This window comes from Sturnira hondurensis, unplaced genomic scaffold (genome assembly GCF_014824575.4).
Source record: "Sturnira hondurensis isolate 20B ecotype Veracruz unplaced genomic scaffold, ASM1482457v3 Scaffold0009087, whole genome shotgun sequence".
NCBI lineage: Eukaryota > Metazoa > Chordata > Mammalia > Chiroptera > Phyllostomidae > Sturnira > Sturnira hondurensis.
The window spans coordinates 255,060-281,377 of record NW_028081718.1 but is presented as its reverse complement, the minus strand read 5'-3'; the positions used below and the strand labels follow the sequence as shown (position 1 = coordinate 281,377).

The 26,318-nt window shown below is 43.0% G+C and overlaps 1 pseudogene; it reads right to left on the bottom strand.

The window, feature by feature from the left end:
• Nucleotides 1–17,186: 17,186 nt before the first annotated feature.
• On the bottom strand, nt 17,187–18,360 carry LOC118994037 (four and a half LIM domains protein 1-like; annotated as a pseudogene).
• Between the last annotated feature and the right edge of the window lie 7,958 nt (nt 18,361–26,318).

Below are 26,318 nucleotides of genomic sequence, written 5' to 3'. Positions count from 1 at the left end.
CCCTCTCTAAAAATAAATAAGTCAGTCTTTTTTTATGTCCTTTAGTGACGATAAAAAAAATGAACAACGTAAAGATGTTCAACTTTAAAAAAGTGCAAACTAAAACGACAATGAAAATGTGTTTCTTGCCAGCTATCCTGACAAAAGCGACAGTGACAGTGCCCTCTTGTGGTGAGATTTGCAGGGACCATGAGGCTGCTTTGGCACACCCCAAGGAGGGGAACTGGGCAAGTACCCTGGGAAGACAAATGCATTTATTTCCTCTTTATCCTTGAATATACCTCTAGATCTCCCTGTTATGCCTACAAATCAATAAGAAAAGAATAACCAACCTAGAAATAAAATGAGAAAAAAGACACAGTGCACATTTATAGAAGAGAAGACATGGCCAATAAACACACGAAGATAAAGCTCACTCAATCTCATTCATAATCAGGAAAGTGCCAAGCAAGACTGAGACACCATTTTAGACCCATTCAATTGGCAAAAATAAAGAAATTGGACAAAGCCGGTGTTGGAGAAGATGAGGGTCAATAAGAATCACAGACATTACTGGGGAGAGTGGACACCAGCACAGTCATTTGGAAGGCCACTCAGCATCGTGTAAAATTACCGTTTTATACAGTTCAAAAGCAACTCAAACGAAATGATGTATTGTTTAGGTGTAAATGTCTAGTAGAACTATTAGTAGTCCTTCTTTATCTGAGATCCCCAGAGGATGCCTAAAACCACAGATTGTGCCAAATCATATATATGTATTATTTTTTTAAAGATTTTAATTTTATTTTAGAGAAAGGGGAAGAGAGGGGGAAAGAAACATTGATCAGCTCCCTGTCTCACGCCCCCAATCAAGAACCTAGCCTGTAACCTAGGCATGTGCCCTGACCAGGAATTGAACCAGTGACCTTCCAGTTTGAGAGATGATGCCCAACCTACTGAGCCACAATATTCAGGGCTGTACTATGCTGTGTTTATTTTTAGAATTTTCCATTTACTATTTTTGTGCCACTGTTGACCACAGGTACCTGAAGCCACAGAAAGCAAAACCTCAGGTAAGGGGGTACTACTGCATTTCTTTAATAAAATACAAACAACATTCAAAATACTGTTATATTACCTTTGATCTGGGGAAGCATGGGACTGGGATTCAGGTAGGTATAAATGACTGTCACTGTACTAGCTTTAAAAGTTGTGAGGTGTGGTGACAGATATATTATTAAATGCAATTTAGAAGGGATATGCAGTCAAGAACCATATGACTTCACTCATGGAATATAAAACTGAAAGCAGCAGCTCAGTTGGTTGGAGCATCATCCTGTAACCCAAAAGGTCACAGGTTCAGTTCATGGGCAGGGCACATGCCTGGGTTGCAAGCTCAGTCCTTGGATGGGGTGCATCTGAGATACAGTCAATCAGTGTTTCTCTCTCACATCTACCTTTCTTCCCCTCCCTTCTCCTCCTAAATTCAGTAAGCATGTCCACAGATGAGGATAAATATAGATATTTATATATTTGAATGTATGGTGACAGAAGGGGACTTGACTTTGAGTGGTGGTCACAATTCAACATATAGATAATGTATCATAGAATTGTACACTTGAAACCTATATAATTTCATTAGCCAGTGTCATCCCCCCAAATTTAATTTTTATAAAGTTAAAGGAGGGGCTGTGTGAAAAGACATAAAATATTTGCAAGCCATCTATCTGAAAAGGGCCTAATTTGTGAAGTATGTAAAGAACTCTTACAAGTCAACAACTGAAAAACAAAATAAAACCCAATTAAAGGATGGGCAAAGGACTTGAATTGTTTCTTCAAAGAAGATATACAAACAGCTAACAAGCACATTAAAAGATGTTCAACAAATCAGTCCTGGCTGGTGTAGCTCCGTGGATTGAGCATGGGCTGTGAACCAAAGGGTCACTGGTTCAATTCCCAGTCAGGGCACATGCCTGGGTTGTGGGTCCGGTCCCTAGTGGTACATATAAATGTACATATAAATGTACCCCCCTAGTGGGGGGCCACATGAGAGGCAACCACACATTGATGTTTCTCTCCCTTTCTTTTTCCCTCCCTTCCCCTCTCTCTATAAATAAAAAAAAAATGAAAAACTGCTAAAAAGGGCACTCAGTGGTGACCTGGACTCAAACTAAAAACCTAGCAGCCATTTCTATTTCTACACAGGGGCCTCTCATGCAAATCATTTGAGGGACAAGTCTACATTGAACTGCCTGTTGGCACTATGTCTGCCCTCTGAGCCAGCCCTTATAAAACAGTTCCTGGAATCCTACTTCAACGAGTGGAACTGAAGAATGGAACTGAGGCTTTCCCCATCCAATCTGAGCTGGGCAGCTGTATATCCAGATTAGCTTCTTCAGCAATCAATCAGAGTGGCTCCATTTTGACCAATCAGGGCAGTGTCTTTTTGGACCAATTTGGTGATTTGGAGTCTTCATTTATATGAAGATGGACCAATTAGGAACCATAGGCAGGGACTTCCTCTGGCTTGGGGAGTGCACTTTCCCTTTCCACCGAAGACTTAGTTTCTCTGGCTGAGCAGAAACACTGAAAATGTCTCACCAGAGCAGATTAGTGTAGGCCAGAGCATATTGGCACAGAGCAGAGCAGGGAAGAGCTGTTTAGCTGGAGAGGGGCAAAGCTACCACCTACCTGACCCCAGGGCTGCCTCACAGCTGTGCTGTATCACAATTGAGCTGTTTTACACTGAATAAAGTTTCCTTCTTCACCACACCCCAAACTTGGGATTCCAGTTGTCGTTGAATTGGCCAACAGGTTGACAACGGAATTTTTAAAATGTGGTCAAATACAATGGGATTATTCAGTTTTAAAAAGGAAGGAAATTCTGATGCATGCTATGACACAGACAAACTTTGAGGACATTGTGCTAAATAAAATAAGCCGGACACAAAAAGATAAACACTGTGTGATTCCGCTTATATGAGGTCCCTAGAGGAGTCAACTTTGTACAGAAAGAAAATAGATGGGTGGGTGCCAGGACCTAGACAAAGGAGAAATGGGTACAGAGCTTCAGTTTTGCAAGATGAAAAGAGTTCTGAAGATTGATCACACAACAATGTGAATATACTTAATACTCTTGAAACATACACTTAAAAATACTTAAGATGGTAATTTTATGTTATATGTATTTTTACTACAATTTTAAAAACAGGAAAAGTCAGTAAACTAGGAATAGAGAACTTATTCAACTTGACAAAGAACAATTTACCCCCAATACCTCTACAACTAGCATCATACCTAATGGCAGAGAAACTCAAAGCTCTCCCACTAGATCAGGAGCAAGCAGTGGTGTCCCCTCTCACCACTCCTTTTGAAACCCCTACTGGAAGGTCTAGCTAATGTAGTAAGACAGAAAAAGGAAAGGGATACAGAATGAAGGAAAAAGTATCTAGATACAGACCTTACATCCTTCGCAAATTAACTCAAAATGGACCATAGACCTAAATGCAAAATACAAAAACTTTAAAACTACAAAAAAATTACAGAAGAAAAATCTAGATAGACTTGTGTTTGACAATGACTTTTTAGATATAAACCCAAAGGCATGATCTAAGAATGAAAGAATTGATAAACTGAACTTAATTAAAATTAAAAATTTCTGCTCTGTGAAAGACATTATCCAGAGAGAAAGAAAGAAGACAGGTTCAGACTGGAAGAAAAATTTGCAAAAGACATCTGATAAAGGATGTTATCTAAGATATACAAAGAACTCTTAAAATTCAACAATAAGAAAACAAACAACCCAGTTAGAAAATGGACCTGCCCTGGCAGGTATGGCTCAATGGATTGAGTGCTGGTCTGCAAACCAAAGGTCACCAGTTCAATTCCCAGTCAGGGCACATGCCTGGGTTGCAAGCCAGGCCCCTGATTGCCGGCATGGGAGAGGCAACTGATTGACAACTGACTGATGTATCTCTCACACATCAATGTTTCTCTCCTTCTCTTTCTCCCTCCCTTCCCCTCTCTCTAAAAATAAATAAAATCTTAAAACAAAAATGAAAGGAAATGGACCAAAGATCATTAAAGAAGATATGCAGACTGCAAATAAGCATATGAAAACACATGCCATCACATATCATATGCCATCAAAGAAATAAATGTAAATTAAAACCGCAACGAGCCCTGGCTGGTGTAGCTCAGTGGATTGAGTGCAGGCCTGCAAACCAAAGGATCGCAGTTCAGTTCCCAGTCAGGGCACATGTCTGGGTTGCAGGCCAGTTCCCAGCAGGGAATGCACAAAAGACAACCATACATAGATGTTTTTCTCCCTCTCTCCTTCCCTTCCCATCTATAGGTAAATAAATTAAAATATTTTTAAAATTAAAAAAAAAACCTCAATGAGCCCTGGCCAGATAGCTTTGTGGGTTAGAGCATCCTCCCAATGTACCAAGGTTGCAGGTTCAACTCCTGGTCTGAACACATGTAAGAGGCACCAGTGAATGCATGGATGAATGGAACAGCAAACTAGTGTTTCTCTCTCTCAAATCAATAAATTTTTTAAAAAATTTAAACTCAGTGAGATATCACTACACACCTATCAGAATGGCCCAAAATCTAGAATACTGACAATACCAAACACTGGCGAGATTGTGGAACAGCAGGAGCTGCCAGTCAAAATGCATAATGACACAGCCTCTTTGGGAGCTAGTTTGGCAATTTCTTACAAAACTAAACTCATACTCATACCATGTGATCTAGCAACTGTGCTCCTTGGTATTTACCCAAAGGAATAGAAAGCTTTTCTCCAGAAAAAAATCCTGCATAAAACATTTATGACAACTTTACTCATAATTTTCAAAACTTGGAAACCACCAAGATATCCAGTGGGTAAATGGATAAATAAACTGATACACCCAGAGAATGAAATGTTTTTATTCACTGAAAAATAAGAAATGAGCTATCTAGTCATAAAAAGACACAGAGGAAAGTGAAAAGCATATTACTTAGTGAAAAAAGCCAATCTGAAAAGCCTACCTAATGGATGGTTTCAACAGTAGGAAATTCTGGGAAAGGTAAAACTATGGAGATAATAAAAAGATCCATGATTTACAGGAGTTGAGTAGAGCAAGAATTTTTAGGGCAGTGAAACTACTCTGTGTGATAATGTAATGATACATACATGTCACGTTGAAACTGAAGAAGTCGGCATTCGTGCTGCGTGTCACTACCAGAACCAATAAGTAGAAACAAGGATTGAAACCTTATAGGTGCTATATTAAGACGGCCATGGATTTGAGAAGACAATATACACCCTCAAAAGCCATCTAAAGACTTCCAGCCAAGATGGAGGCATGGTAGATGTGCTTTGCCTCCTCGCACAACCAAAAGAAGGACAACACAAATTTAAAAACAAAAAACAACCAGAACTGCCAGAAAATCGAACTGTATGGAAGTCCAACAACCAAGGAGTTAAAGAAGACACATCCATCCACACCAGTAGAAGAGATGAAGTCGGGCAGCTGGGGCAGAGAGGATGTGTGGCAAGGAGGTGGCTGGAGGCCTGGATGGGTGAGGCAGCAGCTGGCAGTCTCACATTTGCATGCATATAACTGGGAAAAACAACTGGAGAGTGAGGCAGACCTCGAAATCCGGGGTTCTAGGATGGGGAAATAAAGACTCAAAATCTCTGATGGTAAAAACCTGTGGGGACTGCAGCTGGAGAAACTCCCAACTTCACAGGACAGTTCACTGGAGAGACTCACGGGGTCATATATTGTAACAAACCCACCCACCTGAGAATCAGCACCAGAAGGGCCTAATTTGCTCATGGGTAGTAGTGGGGAGTGACTGGAAGCCTGCCAAGAGCCAAGCAAGCGGCATTGTTGCCTAAGGCTCCACCCTTACATCACAGTAGCTGAGCGGAGACAAAAAAATATGGCCCTAATGAAAGAAGAAATCAAAGCTGCAAAAATAGAACTAAGAGATGAAGAGATAGCCAACCTATCACATGCAGAGTTCAAAACACTGGTAATCAGGATGCTCCAGAAATGGTTGAGTGTGGTCTCAAAATGGAGGGAAAAGTGAAGGCTATGCAAAGAACCAACAGTGAAGGGAAGAAAACCAGGACTAAAATCAACAGTTTGGAGCAGAAGGAAGAAATAAACATTCAACCAGAACAGAATGAAGAAACAAGAATTCAAAAAAATAAGGAGAGGCTTAGGAACCTCCAGGACAACTTTAAATGTTCTAACATCTGAATCATAGGGATTCCAGAAGGAGACGAGGAAAAGTAAGAAATGGAAAACTTATTGGAAAAAATAATTAAGGAGAATTTCCCCAATCTGGCAAAAAAAAAAAATAGACTTCCAGGAAGTCCAGAAAGCCTGGAGGGTCCAAAAGAAATTGGGCTCAAGGAAGCACACAACAAGGCACATGATAATTGCATTACCCAAGATTAAAGATAAGGAGAGAATCTTAAAAGCAGCAAGAGAAAAGGAGACAGTTACCTACAAAGGAGTTCCCATCAGACTATCAGCTGATTTGTCAGAAGAAACCTTGCAGGCAAGAAGGGGCTAGAAAGAAGTATTCCAAGTCATGAAAGGCAAGGACCTACATCCAAGATTACTCTGTCCAGCAAAGTTATCCTTTAGAATGAAAGGGCAGGTAAAGTGCTTCCCAGATAAGGTCAAGTTAAAGGAATTCATCATCACTAAGCCCTTATTATGTGAAATATTAAAGGGACTTACTTAAGGAAAAGAAGATGATCATAAATATGAACAGTAAAATGACAACAAACTCACAAATATCAACTGAACCTCAAAAAAAAAACACCTAAGCTAACAACTAGAATAGGAAGAGAATCACAGAAATTGAAATTACCTGGAAGGTTATCAGCTGGGCGGGGGAAATGGAGAGAATGGGGGGAAAGGCACAAGGAATAAGAAGCATCAGTGGTAGGCACAAAACAGAGAATGAGGTTAAGAATAGTATAGGAAATGGAGAAGCCAAAGAACTTACATGCAAGACCCATGGACATGAACTAAGGGCGGGGGGGGGGAGGGGATGTGGGTGGGAGGTGGGGTGCAGGGCAGAGGGGAGAAAAGGGGAGAATGAGACAACTGTAATAGCATAACCAATAAAATATTTTAAAAAACACCTGGACATCTCATCTCAAGCTGATGTTTTTTATAGGGAGAATTAAAGGGTAAGTAAGGAGTTTGGGGGAGAGAAAAGGTTAATCATATTGTCGGGAACTGTCCTGCCTGGTTTCAGAAGCTGTAACCCTGCCTACAGGCGAAAAGGCCCCAGGGCTAGGGGACCTTGGGACCATAAGCCACTAAGGAGATAAAACTTATCTTCCCAGAGACAGGCACAACCTGTGCCCCCTTTACTTGACCCTGCTTGGTCCCTGGAGGATGGCTGGATAGTCAATGATGGGTAAGATTCCTTAAGGAAGGAACAACCTAAGATAGACACAGTCATAAAGGGGCCATCAGGGAAGGACTAAGGGGATTGTGGAGAAGTGACAAAAGACCCTCATTCTTTGGCTTCATCATAGCCCGAGTCCTCATTACATCTGTAAAAAGTCTCCTAATCTCTTGGCTGCCTTGCTTCCCTGCTTGATTCAGGCCTGAAACAAAGGCGAAGGGAGGTGCAGCCCTGTGACAGAATTGACAGCAGGGGCCAGTCAGGCCTGAGAAAGAATGCATTAAATCCTGTGAAACCTGCTTTGCTAAGAATGTCCTCAATTTAAATATTAAGGGTCTAAGCACAAAATAAGTTTGTTTCCCAAGGTTTTACAGCCAATTGGTGTCACCCTGTCTACCAGACCTTAACTCAAAAGGACCCCTGTGATCCCAGAAATATTATCTGTAAACCATACCTCATTTCTTGATATGCATCCCTATGCAAGCTAAACTCAATAAAAGCCCATTGAGAGAGAGGCTCAAGACCTTTCTCCTCTGAGATCCATCAGCCTTTCTCCCCAAGCAGGTCGGATGTCTTGGTAGGCTTATTCTCATCTGAGGTGGCAGTGAGAGCTCTGCTGGACAAAGCTCCCCAACATCAGATAAGAGTTGCAGTCCTGCTATGATTTTCCTAGTAATCCTTTATCTGTCAATCAACAATTCTCTATCTGTATTCCCTCCCCAGAACACAATGGCTCACATACCATCTCCATCCCTAACAGACACCCTTGGAGCACAAAGGTTGAATTGCTTTGTTGACCTCCAGGAGTCAGGTGGTCATGAATTCCAGTTCCTGGAGTAAGTTTTCCACATGTATTAATCACTTAAGCCTATCAACTATAGCTAAAACTAAAAATTTTTGACTCTTGACTTCCCCTATCAATGTTACATTTGTGCAAACTCACAGGATGTCCAACGAGAGTGAGCCAGTGAAATCTATGGACTCTGGGTGACTGATGTGTCTATGTAGGTTCATCAATTGCTGGGAGGCTGTGCACATTGTTGGGGCTGGGGAAACAACCGGAACTCTTTGTATGTTCTACCAAATTTGCTGTGAACCTAAAATTGCTATAGGAAATAAAATCTATTTAACATTTTAAAAAGAAAGCTTCTTTAGTAGTCAAGAAAATGTCCACTGATATAGTTGCAAAACTTATATTCTAACCATGAGGTTGGGAACAAAATTTAAGTTTGATAATATCAAAAGTTAATGAGATTGTGGGGAAAATGGTATTTTCCTGGGGGCATGGATACAAGTCGTTTTGGAAGATACTAGACACTAAGAAAAAAAAAGGAAAGAAACATGCTGACCCCACATACCAGCACAGCCTGAGGATGCATTAGTGTGACTTAGTGGGAAGAGAGGGTAGCCAAATTAGCCAAAAAGCCAGTAATATGGAAATGTACTAATAAAATGTACATGTTTTAATACTACATATACTATGAGTGACAGTCATATTATCAACATGAATAGATAACAAAAACATTGTTGAGTAAAAATCTTTTTAATGAGACAGAAAGAATGGGGAAATAGACCAATCCTTAAAGGACAAAACCTAGAGGATTTAACAATCAAGTTTTACCAGCATCTCAAGTGGCAGATAATTCCCATCTTATTCAGGCTGAGTCCAAGAATAGAAAAAAAAGGAAAAGGGGAATGAGAGGGGGAGAACATACAACTCTTTGAAGAGGATAGATAGTATATAATCTACAAACCAAAACCAGACAGGGCTACAACATAGATGAGCCTGGAAAGAAGCCAGACACACAAGGCCACACAGTGTAGGATTCTGTTTATAGGAAATGTCCAGAACAGGAAAATCCACCGACAGGAAGCTGGTTAAGGGTCACCAGGGCTGGAGGAGGTGGAGGAGGCAGGTAATGAGAACAATGCTTAATGAGTCCGGGGGTTTCCTTTAGGGGTGAGGAAATGTTTTGGAATGAGAATGCAGTGGTAGTTGCATAGCACTGTGAATATACTAAATGGCACTGAACTGTTCCCTTTCAAATGGTTCATTTCATTACGTAAATTTCATCTCAATGAAAACAAAACCTGTTAATGAACATAGAGCTAGATAGGAAAATGCAGGCCAATTTGCAAAAATTTCCGTGGAAGCAAAAGTCCCAAATCTTGCAGCATGCAAGGATTCTGTCACGACCAAGGATGATTTGTCCAGAAAAGCAAAGAGTCAACCTCGGAAAATCAGGGCAATTTATGTCTGTGTGCTGATGGGCTTGCTGCTGACATAGGCACTTGTTTTCACTGCAATAGCATGTGTGTATTTTATGCAGTTAGACCTGAGAGGGGCTCATACACCCACAGCAGGCGCAGCCACTAAGAACCCTGGCAGTCTGCAAGCAGAGTACTCACCATGCAGGAAGGAACTTTGGAAAATACTAGCACATTTCTCACACGTGTAAAGAAATGAAGACAGGAATAAGAATTCAACTTTACAGACAGATTCAGCCCAGAATAGTACACATGCCATAGTCAACCACTTAAAATGTACGAGTCAATGATTTTTAGTATATTCACAGATAAGTTCAACAGTCACCGTGATTGATGTTAAAGCGTTTCCATCACCACAGAGAGAAACCCACCCATACCCTTTCTTTAGCTATTACCTTGTATCCTGCCACTTCCCCAGGACCTAAGCAATCACTAATCTTTCTCTCTATAAATGTACATTCTGGACATTTTGTACACATGAAATCATATAGTACTGACCTTTGCTTCTTTCACTTAGCATAATGTTTTCAAGTCTCACCCATATTGCAGCAGGTGTCAGATCATTTCACCTTTTCACAGCTGATTAATATTTTAGTGTATGGATGGACCATATTTTGTGTATTCACTCATCCCATTGAGGAACCTTCAGGTTCGTTCTACCCTCTGGCCATTACGGTTGTGCTGCCCTGAACATTTGTGTGCAACAAATGTATATTTTTTAAGATTTTATTTCTTTATTTTTAGAAAGCGGGGAAGGGGGGAAGAAAGAGAGGGAGAGAAACATCAATGTGCAAGAGAAACATGAATCGGTTACCTCTCGCATGCCCCCAACTGGAGACCTGGCCTGCAGCAAATCAAAGCAGAGACTTTTTAGTTTGTGGGACAACTACCAACCCACTAAGCCATACCAGCCTGGGCGAAACAAATATATTTTGAAGAAATAAAGAAACTTTTAGCCCTGGCTGGTATAGCTCAGTGGATTGAGTGCGGGCCTGCGAACCAGAGTATCGAGGTTTGATTCCCAGTCAGGGCACATGCCTGGGTTGCAGGCCAGTTACCAACAGGGGACACACAAGAGGCAACCATACATTGATATTTCTCTCCCTCTCTCCTTCCCTTACCCTCTAAAGATAAATAAATAAAATCTTTTTTTAAAAAAGAATCTTTTATAACCCAAAGAACTGCATAAAAGTGGAAATTCCCTACTGTGGCAAAATAGTAGAAGAAAATATAAGAAAGTCCCTTTTTTTCCAATTTTTAAAAATGTATTGCTGCTTTATTTCTGTAAGGATACACTGAAACGTCAGATAACACTAGCTAATGACAAAACGTAGAAATGGGGCATTGGCTTCTCTAACCCTGGCCATGATACTGTTAATATGTATTGTCATTACACGCTCACTTTGAGATTGTCTCATTCTACCAAGAAAGGGGTAGATAAGAAAGGGGCTAGAAATCAGTAAGTAGGTGATCTTGCCTCTCAGTAAGTACTACCTGGACATGTGTTTGTGGGGATGATAACCACCCCACTCCCCCAAATGCAGCTAAGCTCTTGAGAACCAGCCCTAGCAACCACAAGAGAAGGGGTGCCAGCAGGCCTCTTCAACATAGGGACAAAGAGCAGACAACTATAACGGGGGTGTCCAACCCACAGCCTGCAGGCCACATGCAGCCCAGGATGGCTGTAAATACATCCCAACACAAAATCATAAATTTACTTGAAACATTATGAGTATTTTTTTATGATTACGTGTCACAATGCCACGCAAAATAAAAGTATGTATGCTTGTGGTATGTGTACACGTGTGGCTTCAGTTTTACAGTAGTGTGTGGCTTCCAGTGTGTTATCATCCAAGTGCAGGCAGCAGAACTGACACCATCAGACGTTACATGTGCTAGTGATGACTTAGCAAGGCAGAGATTATCAATATTTCAACCTGCCAATATTTGCAATGTTAGGCATTTAATGTTATTTAGAAGTCAAGTAAGTAATCTTACTTGATTATTAAAGGTATTTCCTTACCTCAGTGGTGCCTCACATACCACCCACTATGCCTTATCATCAGTGGTCTGCCTTGCCCTGCATCAGCAGCCAAGAGGGATGTGGAAGGGCCCAAACCTTGCTATTTTCCTGTCAATTAATTTTCATAATAAAAGTAAATAAAGTTCCTTACCTATTATTGTTTTATAATATATTTTGATTATGCCATTACAGTTGTCCCATTTCCCCCCGTCATTTCCCTCCACCTTGCACACCCCCTCCCACCCACATTCCCCCTTTAGTTCATGTCCATGTGTCGTAAGTTCTTTAGCTTTTACATTTCCCACACTACTCTTGCCCTCTCCTGTCTATGCTACTTATTTCCTGTACCTTCTCCCCCCTTCTCCTCCTCCCACTCCCCTGTTGCTAACCCTCCATGTGATCTCCATTTCTTTGGCTCCACTCCTGATCTAGCTGTCAGCTTAGTTTGCTTTTGTTTTAGGTGTGGCTGTTAATAACTGGGAGTTTGCTGTCCTTTCACTATTCCTATTTTTTATCTTCTTTTTCTTAGATAAGTCCCTTTAACATTTCATATATTCGATTCCCAGTCAGGGCACATGTCTGGGTTGCAGGCCAGTTCCCTGCAGGCCAACTCCAAGCAGGGGATGCACGAAAGGCAACCATACATCGATGTTTCTCTTCCTCTCTCCTTCCCCTCTAAAGATAAATAAATAAAATATTTTAAAAAACATTTCATATAATAAGGGCTTCGTGATGATGAACTCCTTGAACTTGACCTTATCTGAGAAGCACTTTATCTGCCCTTCCATTCTAAATGAAAGCTTTGCTAGATAGAGCAATCTTGGATGTAGGTCTTTGGATTTCATGACTTGGAATAATCCTTTCCAACCCCTTCTTGCCTGTAAGACCTCTTTTGAGAAGTCAGCTGACACTCTGATGGGAACTCCTCTGTAGGTGACTGTCCCCTTATCTCTTGTTGTTTCTAGAATTCTCTCCTTCATTTTCATCTTGGCTAATGTAATTATGATGTGCCTTGGTGTGTTCCTTCTTGGGTCCAACTTCTTTGGGACTCTCTGAGCTTCCTGGACTTCCTGGAAGTCTATTTCCTTTGCCAGATTGGGGAAGTTCTCCTTTATTATTTGTTCAAATAAGTTTTCCACTCGTGGCTGTTTCTTTTCCCTTTCTGGTACCCCTATAATTTGGATGTTGGATCGTTTAAAGATGTCCTGGAGGTTCCTGAGCCTCTCCTCATTTTTTTGAATTCTTGTTTCTTCATTCTTTTCTGTTTAGTTGTTTCTTTCTTCCTTCTGGTCCACTCCATTGCTTTGAGTCCCAGTTTTTTTTTTCCATCACTATTGGTTCTCTGTGCATTTTCCTTCATTTCACTTAGTGTAGCCTTAATTTTTTCATCTATTTTGCGACCAAAATCAACCAGTTCTATGAGCATCCTGATTACCAGTATTTTGAACTGCACATATAGTAGGCTGTCTATCTCTTGGTCACTTAAAAGTATTGGCTCTGGGACTTTGATTTGTTTTTCCATTTGAGCCACATTTTTTTTTTTTGGTTTGGTCACTCCTGTTACATATGAGGGAGCCTTAGGTGCTCACCAGGGCAGGGCAACCCAGTGGCTGGGTTGTGATGCTGTATGTGGGGGCAGGGTCAGAGAGGGAACAGTGGTGCTTGCTCTGCTCATATTTCAGTCCCTTCCACAGCTTCCCACAAGCAAATTGTGCCCTTCTGGTGCTGGTTCCTGGGTGGGTGGGCTTGTGTATGTTCTAGGACCCTGTGGGTCTCTCCAACAAACTCTCCTGTGAGGCTGGGAGTCTCTCCCGCACCTCCACCCCAACAAGTGTTTTCCATCAGTGCTTTTAGGCTTTATTTCCCATTGCTGGGGCCCTGGATTGTGCGGTCTGTCTCACTGCCCCTTTCTGCCTGGTTTATTTATGCATGAATGTGTGACTGTGGTTGGCCAGTGGCCTTGTGCGCCTCACTGGGTCTGCTTATTTCTTCCCTGTGCCCAGGGTCTGCCAGCCACTGCATTTTCCTGTCTCAACCCCTCTCTACCAACAGCCAACTCCACCCCTCTTACCAGTCTGGATGAATGGTGGCTGGACTTCTGTACAGTTCAATTTTCTGTCTGTTCTGGTTGTGTTTTTGTTTCTGAATCTTTGTTGTCCTTAATTTTGGTTGTGCGAGGAAGCACAGTATTTCCACCTACTCCTCCATCTTGACCAGAAGTCTCTATTATTGTTTTTTTTTATTCCAGCATGGTTTCTACAGTATCTCAAAAGAAAAAAAGAACTCCACAAAAGAAAAATTATGGATGAAGGAAGACTGTTGAATGAAAAGTGGACAGATAAGCACTTTTTTGTCAAGGCAAATAGTAAAACAGTCTGCTTAATTTGTATGGAATTTGTTCAAGTTTTCAAAGACCATGATTTGAAAGACATTATATGCAAAAACATGCTACCAAATTCACTGTGTATGAAGGATTGTGTCATAAAGACAAAATAGCAGAACTGAAAAAAAGTCTGTCTTCTCAACAAAAATTTTTTTCAAAAAGTTACAACTCAGGTGGATTCCACTATAAAAGCTAGTAATGTGGTAGCATATTTAATAGCAAAAAAAACCCAAACCATTTACTGGTGGTGAGTTTATGAAGCAATGTATAGAAAGTGTGGCAGATACCATTTGCTCTGAGAGGAAGGGGGATATATCTAAAATCAGTTTGTCTCACAAGACTACAGCCAGGTGAATTTAAGAAACTGGAAAATCTATCAAAAGAAGTTTGGAGAGTAAAGCTGCTGATTTTAAATTTTATGCTTTGGTGATGGTTGATAGCACTAATACTACAGATATGGCTCAACTTGCCATTTTATTAGAAGTATTGATGATGAATATAATGTCACCAAAGAAATGGCTTCTCTAGTGCCATTAAAAGACACAACTGAATCAAGAAATTTATATGAAGCAGTAAAAAATATGTTGAAGCAATTTTCTGTATTCATTGTCAGCATACCTGGTACAGTTACTGATGACAGTGCCCAACAATGGTAGAGAAAAGAGAGAGACTTGTAAAAGTAATAGAAGACGGTGCAATTACCACTCAAAACTCATGTTTGATGAAGTATCACTGCATAGTACACCAAGAAAAATTATGCACAAAATCTTTAAAAATGGATAACATCATGCAAATCATCATCAAGACTGTGAATTTCATAAGAGCCAGGGGATTGAATCATTGCCAGTTCCAGGAATTCCTTAAAAGTATTGATGCTGTGGGGAGCACTGGGGGGTGGGGGGGGGCAGGGCTGGGAATACAAGAAAGAAAACTGTACTTGAACAAGAGTTAAATAAAATTTTTTAAAAAGTATTGATGCTAACTATGGCAACATCATTTATTTTTCAGAAGTAAGATGGCTAAGTCAAAGCTAAATGTTGAAGAGATTCTATGACTTGAGGCATGTTATCAAGCCACTTATGGTATCAAAAAACAAATTTGTGCTAGAATTGATGATGAAAACTGGCTCATAGATTTAGCATTTTAGTGGATTTAAATGCTCATTTAAATGAGTTAAACACGCATCTTCAAGGTGAAAACCAACTTATCAATACCATGTTTCAAACCAAAACAGCATTCCAAATGAAACGGAAACTATGGCAAGCTCAAGTGAAGGCAAACAATTCTATTCATTTGGACACATTGGCTAAACACAGTGAAAATTATGCAGCCTTGCCTTTTGATTTGATACAAGAATTTGAAAAGAGATTTCAAGATTTCCAGGAAAATAATCAGTATTTTGCTACATTTGTAACTCCATTTTTAGTCAGCATAAATATGTTACCTGCTAACTTTCAAATGGAATGCATAGAGCTGCAATCTGACATTCAACTTAAAGAAAATTTTGATCATTCCTCTTTACTGGACTTTATAGGTCCTATCTTCCCAGGGATAAATACCCCTTGCTTCACAATCATGCCTTATTCATGTCATCACTATTGGGCAGCAGCTGCATTTTATTTTCAAGAATAAAACACGTTAACAGTAAAATTAGAACCAAAATATCTGATGAGCGAGCACCTTGAGAACTGAGAACTGCAACTACTTCTATCAAACCAAATACTGATGTTCTATTTTCTCAAACACAATGTCAAACAACCCACTAGTTTGATGTTGCTTTCTTTTCTTTTATGTTTATAATTTTAAAAAACTTTTTAAATCAATGACATTTTATTACTTAGATATGTACATTTTCTATGTTAGTGATCACAAACTTGGGACCGGCTCAACAATTTTAAAAGATTATCAAAAAGGCTGCTGCATAATTAGGGTTATTATGTGAGGATTTTATTGCTTATCTGTGGTGGTGGATATCACAAAAATTATGCACAAACCTTTTTCACTCATTAGCATTTGTTAGTGTTTTTATATTTAATGTGTAGCCCAAGAAACTGTTCTTCCAGTGTGGCCCAGAGATGCCAAAAGGTTGGACACTCCTGAACTACAATGTTTGTTATAAGGGCTTCAACTGGCCATATCCATGCTAGTCATAGCCCTTGTGCCTGGTCAGCTACCCCTCCAGAATTCTATGGTTACTTCTGTGGGATGATGTCAGAACTGGAGGAACCTGTGAGGGGTCTAAAATATTGCCATGCAAGTCTCCACTCACAAGCTACTGATTAAAACAAAATATTGGTAACTAAAAAAAGAAATGACAGCTGGGTTAGTTTTGTTAAGCTTCCAGAAATATTCCCAGTGACAATATTCATCTGAAACAGTCTCGTTCTCTCAGATCTGCCTGTACTTTCCAAGTCACCTGTGTGTTTTGTGCTTGAAAGTAGGGAGGTTCAGAAAACACAACTAAATTCAAATGTTAATTTTCTAGAAATTTTTATTAGTTGATTGAAAGTGCCAAAGAACAGAAGGGAGGTTTTGATGAAGGAAGTTAGACCATGCATTCTGGTAAGTTCTCCTGTGCACAGAACAGGGTGAGCAGCAAGTTGGAGCAGCTGCTGCAACTCTGTGTTGAGTGATGACAGTGGGGCCCAGCTGAGTCCCAAAGGGCATCTCAGTGGGCACTCTATCTCTTAGGCTTCTTGCTTACATCACTAAGCAGCTATCGGTAAATGATTAGCACTCTTCTGCTCTGTGGTAAACATGCGGTAAAGTCAATCTATCTAAATGTTCACTTTTTAACTGCAACCATCACAAAATTAACTTTGCTGTGGAGTTGCTTTTTGCTAAATCCTAGTATGATTGCTGTGTACCCTTATCTGAGTAATACTGTAAAATGGCAGAGAAGACAGAAGGGCTGTGGCTGGGTAGTTCAGTTGGTTAGAGCATCATCCCGATACACCAATGTTAGGGGTTCCATTCCTGGTTGGAGTACATCTGGGAGGCAACTGATCAACATTTCTCTCTCACATTAATGTTTCGCTCTCCTTTTCTCTCCTACACTCTCTAAAATTAATAAATATATCCTCAGGTGAGGATCAAAAAAAAAAGACAGAAGGAAAAACTTTGAAGAGGTGAAAGGCCACTCTTTCCCTAAGGACAGTGCAGGGCAGAGGGTGAGGGCATGAACCACAAGACTCAATCCCATTTTACAGGACAGGAACCCTTTTATTTTACATCTCTCTGGCCAGTCAGGCCAATTGACTCACGCCTGATGGCAAACAAAGCACTTCTTGGCAGGTGCACAGAGCATTTTTTGCAGTGGAAGCAGTAACTGTGCCAGGATTGTCCTTCATGGGCCACCACACTGGAGCCTTTACCAACCAGTGATGGGGTTCTTGCACCCAGCACACTACATGGCCACAAAGTCTTGTAGCCATCCACACAGTAACACTGGTCTTCTACAGCAGTGACACCTGACCAACAGCTTCTCAGAGCAGGTGACACACACAAAGCACTCAGCATGCCGGGGCAGATCCCAGTACATGATTCTTCCCAATGTGTTGACCTTTCACCCAATGCTTGCATTTCACCCAATGCTTGACAAATTTGGCCTCATAGCAAGTTACACAGAGGAAGTCCTCCCCTTTAGGAAAGAAGCTTCTAGTCTGGGTGCCTTGCCTGCAGTTGCTGCAGGTGAAGGTGTCTTTGTGCCAGATGGCCCCCTTACACTACGTCTAATCTCCTGCCACAATGGGCTTGAAGCAGCCTTTGCACTCCAGGGAATCCTCCCACATGGCACACTTGTTGCCCAGGATCTTGCTGAACTGAGACACAAAGGTCTCGTGGGACAGTGGGGGCAGGCACTTAGCACAGCGGGAGCAGGTGTCATGCCAATAGCAGTTCCTACAGCACATCTGCTTGTAGTCAGCACCAAAGGGCTCACGGCATCCGCACAGGTGTTGGCACAGAACTTGTCAAAGCATTTGAGGCAGCAGCAGTGCCCATCCTTCTCCACATACCTCTTCCCCTGCAGGCTGTCCCTGTAGTGGTGGCTGTCAAACTTCTCAGCCATGGGCCCACCTTGTACCTGGAAGAATCTCACACTGGATGTGTGGACAGTGGGATGTGTTGGCAAGGGCTGGATATAGTTGTCGGCAACTTCAGTGTGCTGCCTGAGGACGCTGGTAGCGCAGGGGTGTGGGCAGCAGCCACCGCCTGCACTGACATCAAGGCATGGTGGCAGCAGACTGCCCAGGTATATTTTTTTTCCATGGAGGAAGAATGAACCAGTTCCCAGTTCTGTAAGAATACAAACTAGCATATTGTTTCAGAATAAACTGCACCTATGCACTGCTGCTATGAAACCAAGTTAGCATAAAACAAAGTCTTATTTAAGGCAGAAGATTTCAATTCAATAAATCACCTTTTTTCTTTTCTCCCCAGGCATGTGCCCTGACCAGAATCCAGCTGGCAACCTTTCATTTTGCAGGACGCCCAACCAACTGAGCCACACCAGTCAGGGCTCAATAAATTGCTTCTTTAAAAAGGGATTTTCTTTAAAAAACAAAAAGGTGGGAGGATTTCCTTATTGCAGAAAGACACTTTAAAACTTAAGACAGTGCATGGCCATCTCTGTTCAAAACCTAAAGGTACCCAGCTTCCTACATACCCTGTGTCCACCCCCATCTCTGACATCAGATCTCACAGCCACCCCCACCCCACTCCCTCCAGACTTCTGGTTCTAGATCACATGACTGCCTCAGGCCCTTAGTAGTTGCTGTTCCCTCCTCCCAGAATGTTTTTTCACCTGCATACCTGTACAGCTCACCCACCTTCCTTCCTTCAGATTTCTACCCAAATGTCTCCCTATCTCGAGGCCTCTTTTGACTACCTAATATAAAAAGGGTGACCCATCTTTGACATAACCCAGCATGCTCTTCCCTCCTACCTGCTCTCAGTCCCCCAAATTTAGCACCACCTGACTGGTTATTAGCCAGGTGTTTGTCCCCTCACACCTCCACATCACCAGAAGAGAGCCTCTGCTTTCTTCAAGGCACCCATCTCCAGCACGTACAGCTTCATGTCTGTTCTCTTCCACAAATTAACCTACAAGTGCACTGCAGTCCCAGAGGCCCAGCGTGACCTTCTGTGAAATGCAACAAACCCATGAAAAGATTCCTGTACTCCTTCCTATAGGTGGGGGTGGCACATTATGAATGTGCTAAATACCACTAAACAGCCATTTTTAAAGTTGATTATCTGTTACGTGAATTTCATTTAACAAAAATACAGTGTAATACTATTGTGTTGTAGACCACTCTGCCTGGTTTTAGGAATTGTATCTCGACCCCTGGTGGCTAAGGGCAAGGGACAACCTCTGGAATGCGAGCCACAGGAGACAAAGCTTGTCTCTGGTAGCCAAGGCTGCCTCAGTTCCTCTCCCTGCCTCCAAAGCTTGGTCAGAAGTCAATGACGGGTAAGACCCCTCACAGCAGGGGGCAACCTAAGCCAGACTTGATTACTTGGGAGGCCTTCATGGAAGGACTCAGAGGGCTGCAACAAAGAGCAATGGACACACACACACACACACACACACCCGGCTTTGACATAGCCCAAGTCCCTGTGTTCTCTGGGAGAAGCCCTTCCTGGCTCTAATCCCCTTAAGCCTGAATACCTGTTGGGGAGAGGTGCAGCTCCTTGCCTTGCCAGAGCATGTCCTGGGGAAAAATCTGACATCACAAAGACTTGCTGATAAACCTGTGAAATCTGCTCTACTAAGAGTGCTTTCATTCATATGATAAGGGTCCAAGGAAATTAGTATGTCTCCCAAAGTTTCTGCAACTCTCTTCCTGACAGACACTGACTCAGACTAAGCCCTCAGATCTCTTTGAAATGTTATCTACTGTTTGATCCTTGCCGCCCTATATTCCTGTGTATTACAACCCAATAAAAGGTTATGGAGGAGGGCGCTCAGGGTCTTTTTCTCCTCAGAGGAATTGGCCACTGCTGTCCTTTGTCTCCCCTGAGAAACTGGCCACAGCTCACTTCTCCTCCCCAAGCAGATCACGTCATATCTTGGTCATGATTCATTCTCATCTGTGGCACCCAGGGGGACTTGCGAGTGAAGTCACCCCCACACTATTGCACACTTATTAGAATAACTAAAATTACAAAGACTGTCCTGAGCAGTGTAGCTCAGTTGGTTGGGCTCCATTCCACAAACCAAAAGGTCGTCGGTTTGATTCCCGGTTAGGGCACATGCCTAGATTGCAGGTTCATTCCTCAGTTGGGGCACACACAGGAGAACACGTGGATGTTTCTCTCCCTTTCTCCCTCCCTTCCCCCATCCCTAAAAATAAATAAATAAGTAAATAAATAAATAATCCATCTTAAATTAAAAACAAAATCATAAGTCTGACCCCAGCAGGTGATGGCCAGGTATATGAGGATGAGAACATACGGAATGCTGGGAGAGGACAAGAGCACAGCTGCTTGGGAAAGCATTTTGAAAGTTCTTTAAAATTAAATATATACCGCCTATATGAGGCAACCATTCCACTCCTGGGAAGTCACCCAAAAGAAATAAAAGTGTACAAACAGACTTACACACAAAGGTTTATAGCAGCTCTGTGATAACAAAAAACTGGGAAAAACCCAAATATCCATCACAGATGAACTGGGTAAACGGACTGTGGGCTAGCTTGTACAGGGGATTACAGTTCAGCAATGAAAATGCATTACCTTTTAAGGTAGGCAATAATATGGATATGTCTTAAAATAATTGTGTCAGGTAAAAATCACCAGACAAAAAAGGGTATATACTATATGATTCTAGAAATGCAATGAGTCTGTAGTATCAGATGCCAATCAGTGGTTCCCTGGATAAGGGGAGAAGGGGTTATAAAATGGAGAATGAGGAAAGTCAGGGGGGAAACCTTGGAAATGTGAGCTCAGTGACAGACGTCAGACACAAGGCCACACAGTGCGTGACTCCACTTCTGTGAACTGTCCAGAACGGGCAACTCCACAGAGACGAGATATGGATTAGTGCTTGTGGTGTGGGGGAGGGAGAAGGGCAGTGACTGCTGATGCGGACAGGGTTTCCTTTTGGGGAGATGAAGATGCCTTGGAACTAGATGGAGGTGGGGATGTACACATTGCATATGTACTAAATGCCAGTGAACTGAACACTTTAAAATGGTTAGTTACGTTATGTGAATTTTCCTTGATAAAAAAAAGTGAAAGAATGGTGAGACTTGGACAGGACAAACACACACGCCACCCCCCTCCTCCCCCCTGCTCCTGCCCCATCTTTAACACTACAGTCCCTGGCTAATCCCACCACAGCCCCTTCGGGCCAGCTTCTCTGACCCACCAGGATTTCACCAGATTATGGCACCTGCACCTGCCCTGTCTATATCCTCCTCTGAGTGAGCCCCCAAACAAATCTCCCTCTTACACCCGGACCCTCCCTGGAGGTTCCTGGAGGTGACTCACTAGGCTTGCTGCACAGGACAGAATGGGTGGCTGACGGAATGAGCCCTGCTTGAGGGAACAAAGAGCTGACACCCAGCGTCCACACCAAGGGCAGACTCTGTGACTGCACTGGCATGGAGATGACAAAGCTATAACTGAGAAAACAAAGCTACCTGCCAACAGTTTATCAGCTAGCTCAGTGGGGTGGGAGCCCCAACCCTAGGTCTGCCCCTTTGTGGCAGCTGGTCTGCAAGGAGGGCCCCAAACACTGGGCCCCCCAATATTCATACCTCCTGTCCCCCCACACACACACGTCCCAGCTAACCTGGGACTTCACCGAATCAACAGAATGCATCAGGAGTGATGCCGCCCCAGTTCCTGGAGGGCCTGAGCTTTAAAAGGTCTGACAGCTTCAGCTCTGCCCTTAGGGGATCCTCGAGTTACAATGGAAGGAAAGTGGCCATTCCACGCAGGTGCCCACGTAAAAAGGCTCTGTGGAGAGGCCACATGGGAAGCGGAAAGGCTCATCAACCCAGTCATCCCCTGAAGGCACAGACATGACAGAGACATTCTGGATGGTAATGTCCAGCTATCCCAGCCCCCAGAGAACAACAGCCACACCAGCATAAGAACAGACCCACAGATCAATGGAATAGAATAGAGAGCCCAGAAATACACCCATGCCTCTGTGGTCAATTGACTGAAGACACCAATAAGTGGTGTTGGAAAAATGACAGATAATATACATAATAATTGAAACTAGACCATCTTCTTATACCATATACGAGAATAAACTCAAAATGGATTAAAGACTTAAATATAAGACCTGAAATCATAAAACTTCTAAAAGACAGTAAACTCTCTGACACTGCTCTTAGTAATTATTTTTTTTGGTAGGCGTGTCTCCTCTGGCAATGAAAACAAAAGAAAAAAATAAACAAATGGGACTAACGCCAAACTAAAACATTTTTGCACAGCAAGGAAACCATCAACAAAACGAAAGGCAATATACTGAATGAGAAGATATTCACCAATGATAAATCCAATAAAGGGTTAATGTCTAAAATATATAAAAAACTCATACAGCCTAACATCAAAAAATCAATCAATCTGATTTAAAAACAGGCCCTGGCTGATATGGCTCAGTGGATTGAGCGTGGGCTTATGAACAAAGGGGTTGTCAGTTCAATTCCCAGTTAGGGCACATGCCTGGGTTGTGGGCCACAACTCCAGTGCGGGGTGTGCAGGAAGCAAGCACATGTTGATGTGTCTCTCCCTCTCTTTCTCCCTCCCTCCCAATAAACAAACAAACAAACAAATAAATAAATGGTAGAGGACCTGACTAGTATTTCTCCAAGAAGACATACAGATGGCCAATAGACATATGAAAAGATGTTCCACTAATCATCAGGAAAACACAAATTAAAACCACAATGAGATATCACCTCACATCTGTCAGAATGGCTATCATCCATAAATCAACAGACAACAAGTATTGGCAAGGTTGTGAAGAAAAGGGAACCCTAGTGCAGTGTTGGTGGGAATGCAGACTGGGGCAGCCACTGTGGAAGGTCCTCAAGAAATAAAAAATAGGTCTGCCTTATGATTCAGCAATTCCTCTTCTGGGTATTTATCTGAGGAAAACAAAAACACCAATTTAAAAAGATATAAGCACTATGTTCACTGCAGCACTATATTCAATAGCCAAGATATGGCAGTAACCCAGGTGCCCATGCACATACGAGTGGATAAAAAGCTGTGGTACGTTTACTCAATGGAGTATTACCTGGCCATAAAAAGGAATGAAGCTTTGCCATTTGTGAGAACATGGATGATATTTTGCTCAGTGAAATAAGTCAGGCAGAAAAAGACAAATACCATATGATTTCACCTACATGTGGAATCTAAAAAAAAAAAACCAGAACAAATAAAACAAAAACAAACTCAGAGATAGAACAAACTGAGGGTTGCCAGATGGGAAAGGGGTTTGGGACTAGGTGAAAAAAGGGAAAGAGATTAAAAAGTAAAAATTGCAGTTACAAAATAATCACAGGGATATAAGTACAGCATAGGGAATAGCCAATAATATTGCAATAACCATGTGTGGTATCAGATGGGTACCAGATATATGGAGGGAACACTTCATAAGTTATATAAATGTCTGACCGCTATGCTGCACACCTGAAACTAATACTGAATGTCAACTGTTAAGTGAAAAAAAATGTTTTCATTGAAAAAATAAAATGATAGTAATATTTTTAAAAAGGGGGCTAGCCACCAGCCAGGCCAGAGAACTATGACAGTATACTGATGATTGTTGGGAGCTTCTGGGCAGGCAGTGATTTGCTCCTCTGATGACTGAGAACCCATGACACCCCAGAAATATTCAAATCTTAGGCCTCTGCTTAGGTATGACACCTGTATGACACCTGCAGCTGGCCTCAGAGCCCCTGGCCCACTGCAGCTGACCATGCCCAAGCAAAGGAGGAAAACCGAAACACCTAGAAACAAGAAAACCCTGCTCTCTGAGATAACTCCTTCCTGTCTGCTGTTAGAAGCCCACCACCATTCTGTCTCTTTGGCAGGACGTCTTGGCCAGCTCAGGGGGCAGCTGCACCCAGAGGGTGCAGAGAGAAGGCCTTGTATCCCAGAAGGTGGGGCACCCCCTGCTCCACTGTCAGTCAAGTCCCCCTCCTGGCTGCAGCCCACCTCCCAAACCTCCCTCCCTCTGTCCCAGATAACTTAGCCCCCAGCACACTGCCCCAGGCCCAGAATCCCAAACCCTCTTCAAACGCCTTCTCCCATGGGGAGTGGGATCCCAAAATCAAACTCTACCTCTAGGAAGCCTTCCTGGGCCCCCACCTGCTCTTTCCCCTCCTAGCATCGTGTATCAAGGACCAACTCCCTGTGAGCCAGGCCTGGGAGCCCCAAGACCCTGCGTGGGATGCTGAGTGCCCCCCAGTGCTGGGCTGTGTGGGGCCAGCTGATGACAGATATCCAGTCCACCTCCAAGGATGTCAGTGAGGTCACTGCGCCACAAGGAGACTCTTGGGCCCTGGCCACCTCATTCAGTGAGGAGGAGGAATTGGAGGGGCAGAGCAGGGCTTCACCTTCTCACCCAGTGGTCAGGGTATATACGAGTACATTAATTTTATTTTCCGTATTCTTAATGCTCTTGCAGCTGGTCTCCCTAACCAGGGAGGGACAGTCCATAGGGGTTAGCTAGTTCCTAGAGTTAGCAAACAAATCACCTTTCACGTGCAAACCACCTATCCAGAGCCACTATCCTTGTGCCCTGATCACCTGAGGGGCCAGATGCCAACTAGGGACACTTGGTGTAAGCCTGACAATAAGCTTTTTGCTTGCTGAGGCATCCATCTCAAAAGACATTCCTCTTTTAATTTTATTTACTTATTTTTAGAGAGAGTGGGAAGGAGGGAGAAAGAGAGGGAGAGAAACATCAATGTGTGGTTGCCTCTCGAGTGCCCCTCCCTGGGGACCTGGCACACAACCCGGCATGTGCCCTCACTGGGAATAGAACTAGCGACCCTTTGGTTCGCAGGCCANCTTTTTGCTTGCTGAGGCATCCATCTCAAAAGACATTCCTCTTTTAATTTTATTTACTTATTTTTAGAGAGAGTGGGAAGGAGGGAGAAAGAGAGGGAGAGAAACATCAATGTGTGGTTGCCTCTCGAGTGCCCCTCCCTGGGGACCTGGCACACAACCGGCATGTGCCCTCACTGGGAATAGAACTAGCGACCCTTTGGTTCGCAGGCCAGTACTCAATCCACTGAGCCATACCAGCCAGGGTTATTATTCTTGAACAAACACAATGCCAGTCTAATGGCATAGCTACTGGCAAGACAACCAGGTAAGGAATCAGGCTGGTCCTATATATGAAAACCCCTTTTTCAGACAGTGCTGGGTGACTAGATAACCCACAACTTGTGTGACCTTGCTTCTTCCTTCCCATACCCTAATTCCTGCTCTTATGCTTAAAATTCACCAATAGGAGCCCAGACAACACTAGATGACTCACCCTCAATCCCCAGGTCCCTGTGTGCACCCCATGGTAAGTTTAACCATGCCATGTGGTCCAGACCCTGCCGTGTTAGCTCCAGGACCCATGAGTAATAAAGTCTTGTTCCTCGAAGTCCCTGATGGCTGCTGAGGTGCTTCCTGGGATCCCACTCGGAACCACCAGACTGGTACAGCCCTAAGCCTGGCTCTGGTTGGGAAATGCCCACAGGCAGCAGGAGTAACAGGACCCAGGTGAGTGTCTCTGGCCCTCCTAGCTGCGGGTATCCCTGCCAACAGGCTAACACACAACAGATGGTGCCAACACCAAGCCCACTGAAACTGTCCGCACTAGAGACCCATGCCCGCTCACCCTGCTATGCCCACTCCTTCTGGTGGAAACTACAATCCAATATGTTGACGGGCGCGCTCTGGCCTATGTTCCTCCCCCACCCTCTGCCTGCAGACTGCACAAGAGCTTCCTTGAGTGGTTCGACATGCCTTTTCAATGGCAGTCCTCCCTGAGCTGTTGCCCTCATCATTCCTGACAGTCACACTGGGCAGAGAGCCCCCATGAACTCCATGAGGCAACAGCCAACCTCTGCTCTCTTTGGAGAGCCTGTGAGTAATGCAGACCCCTCCACTGCCTCTGCTCAGGGTTCCAGGAAGCAGGGTGGCCGATGGGGCCCCCACGGCTGGGTGCTGCACGCAGAGGAGGCTGTGGCCCACAGCCCAAGCTGTCCCAGT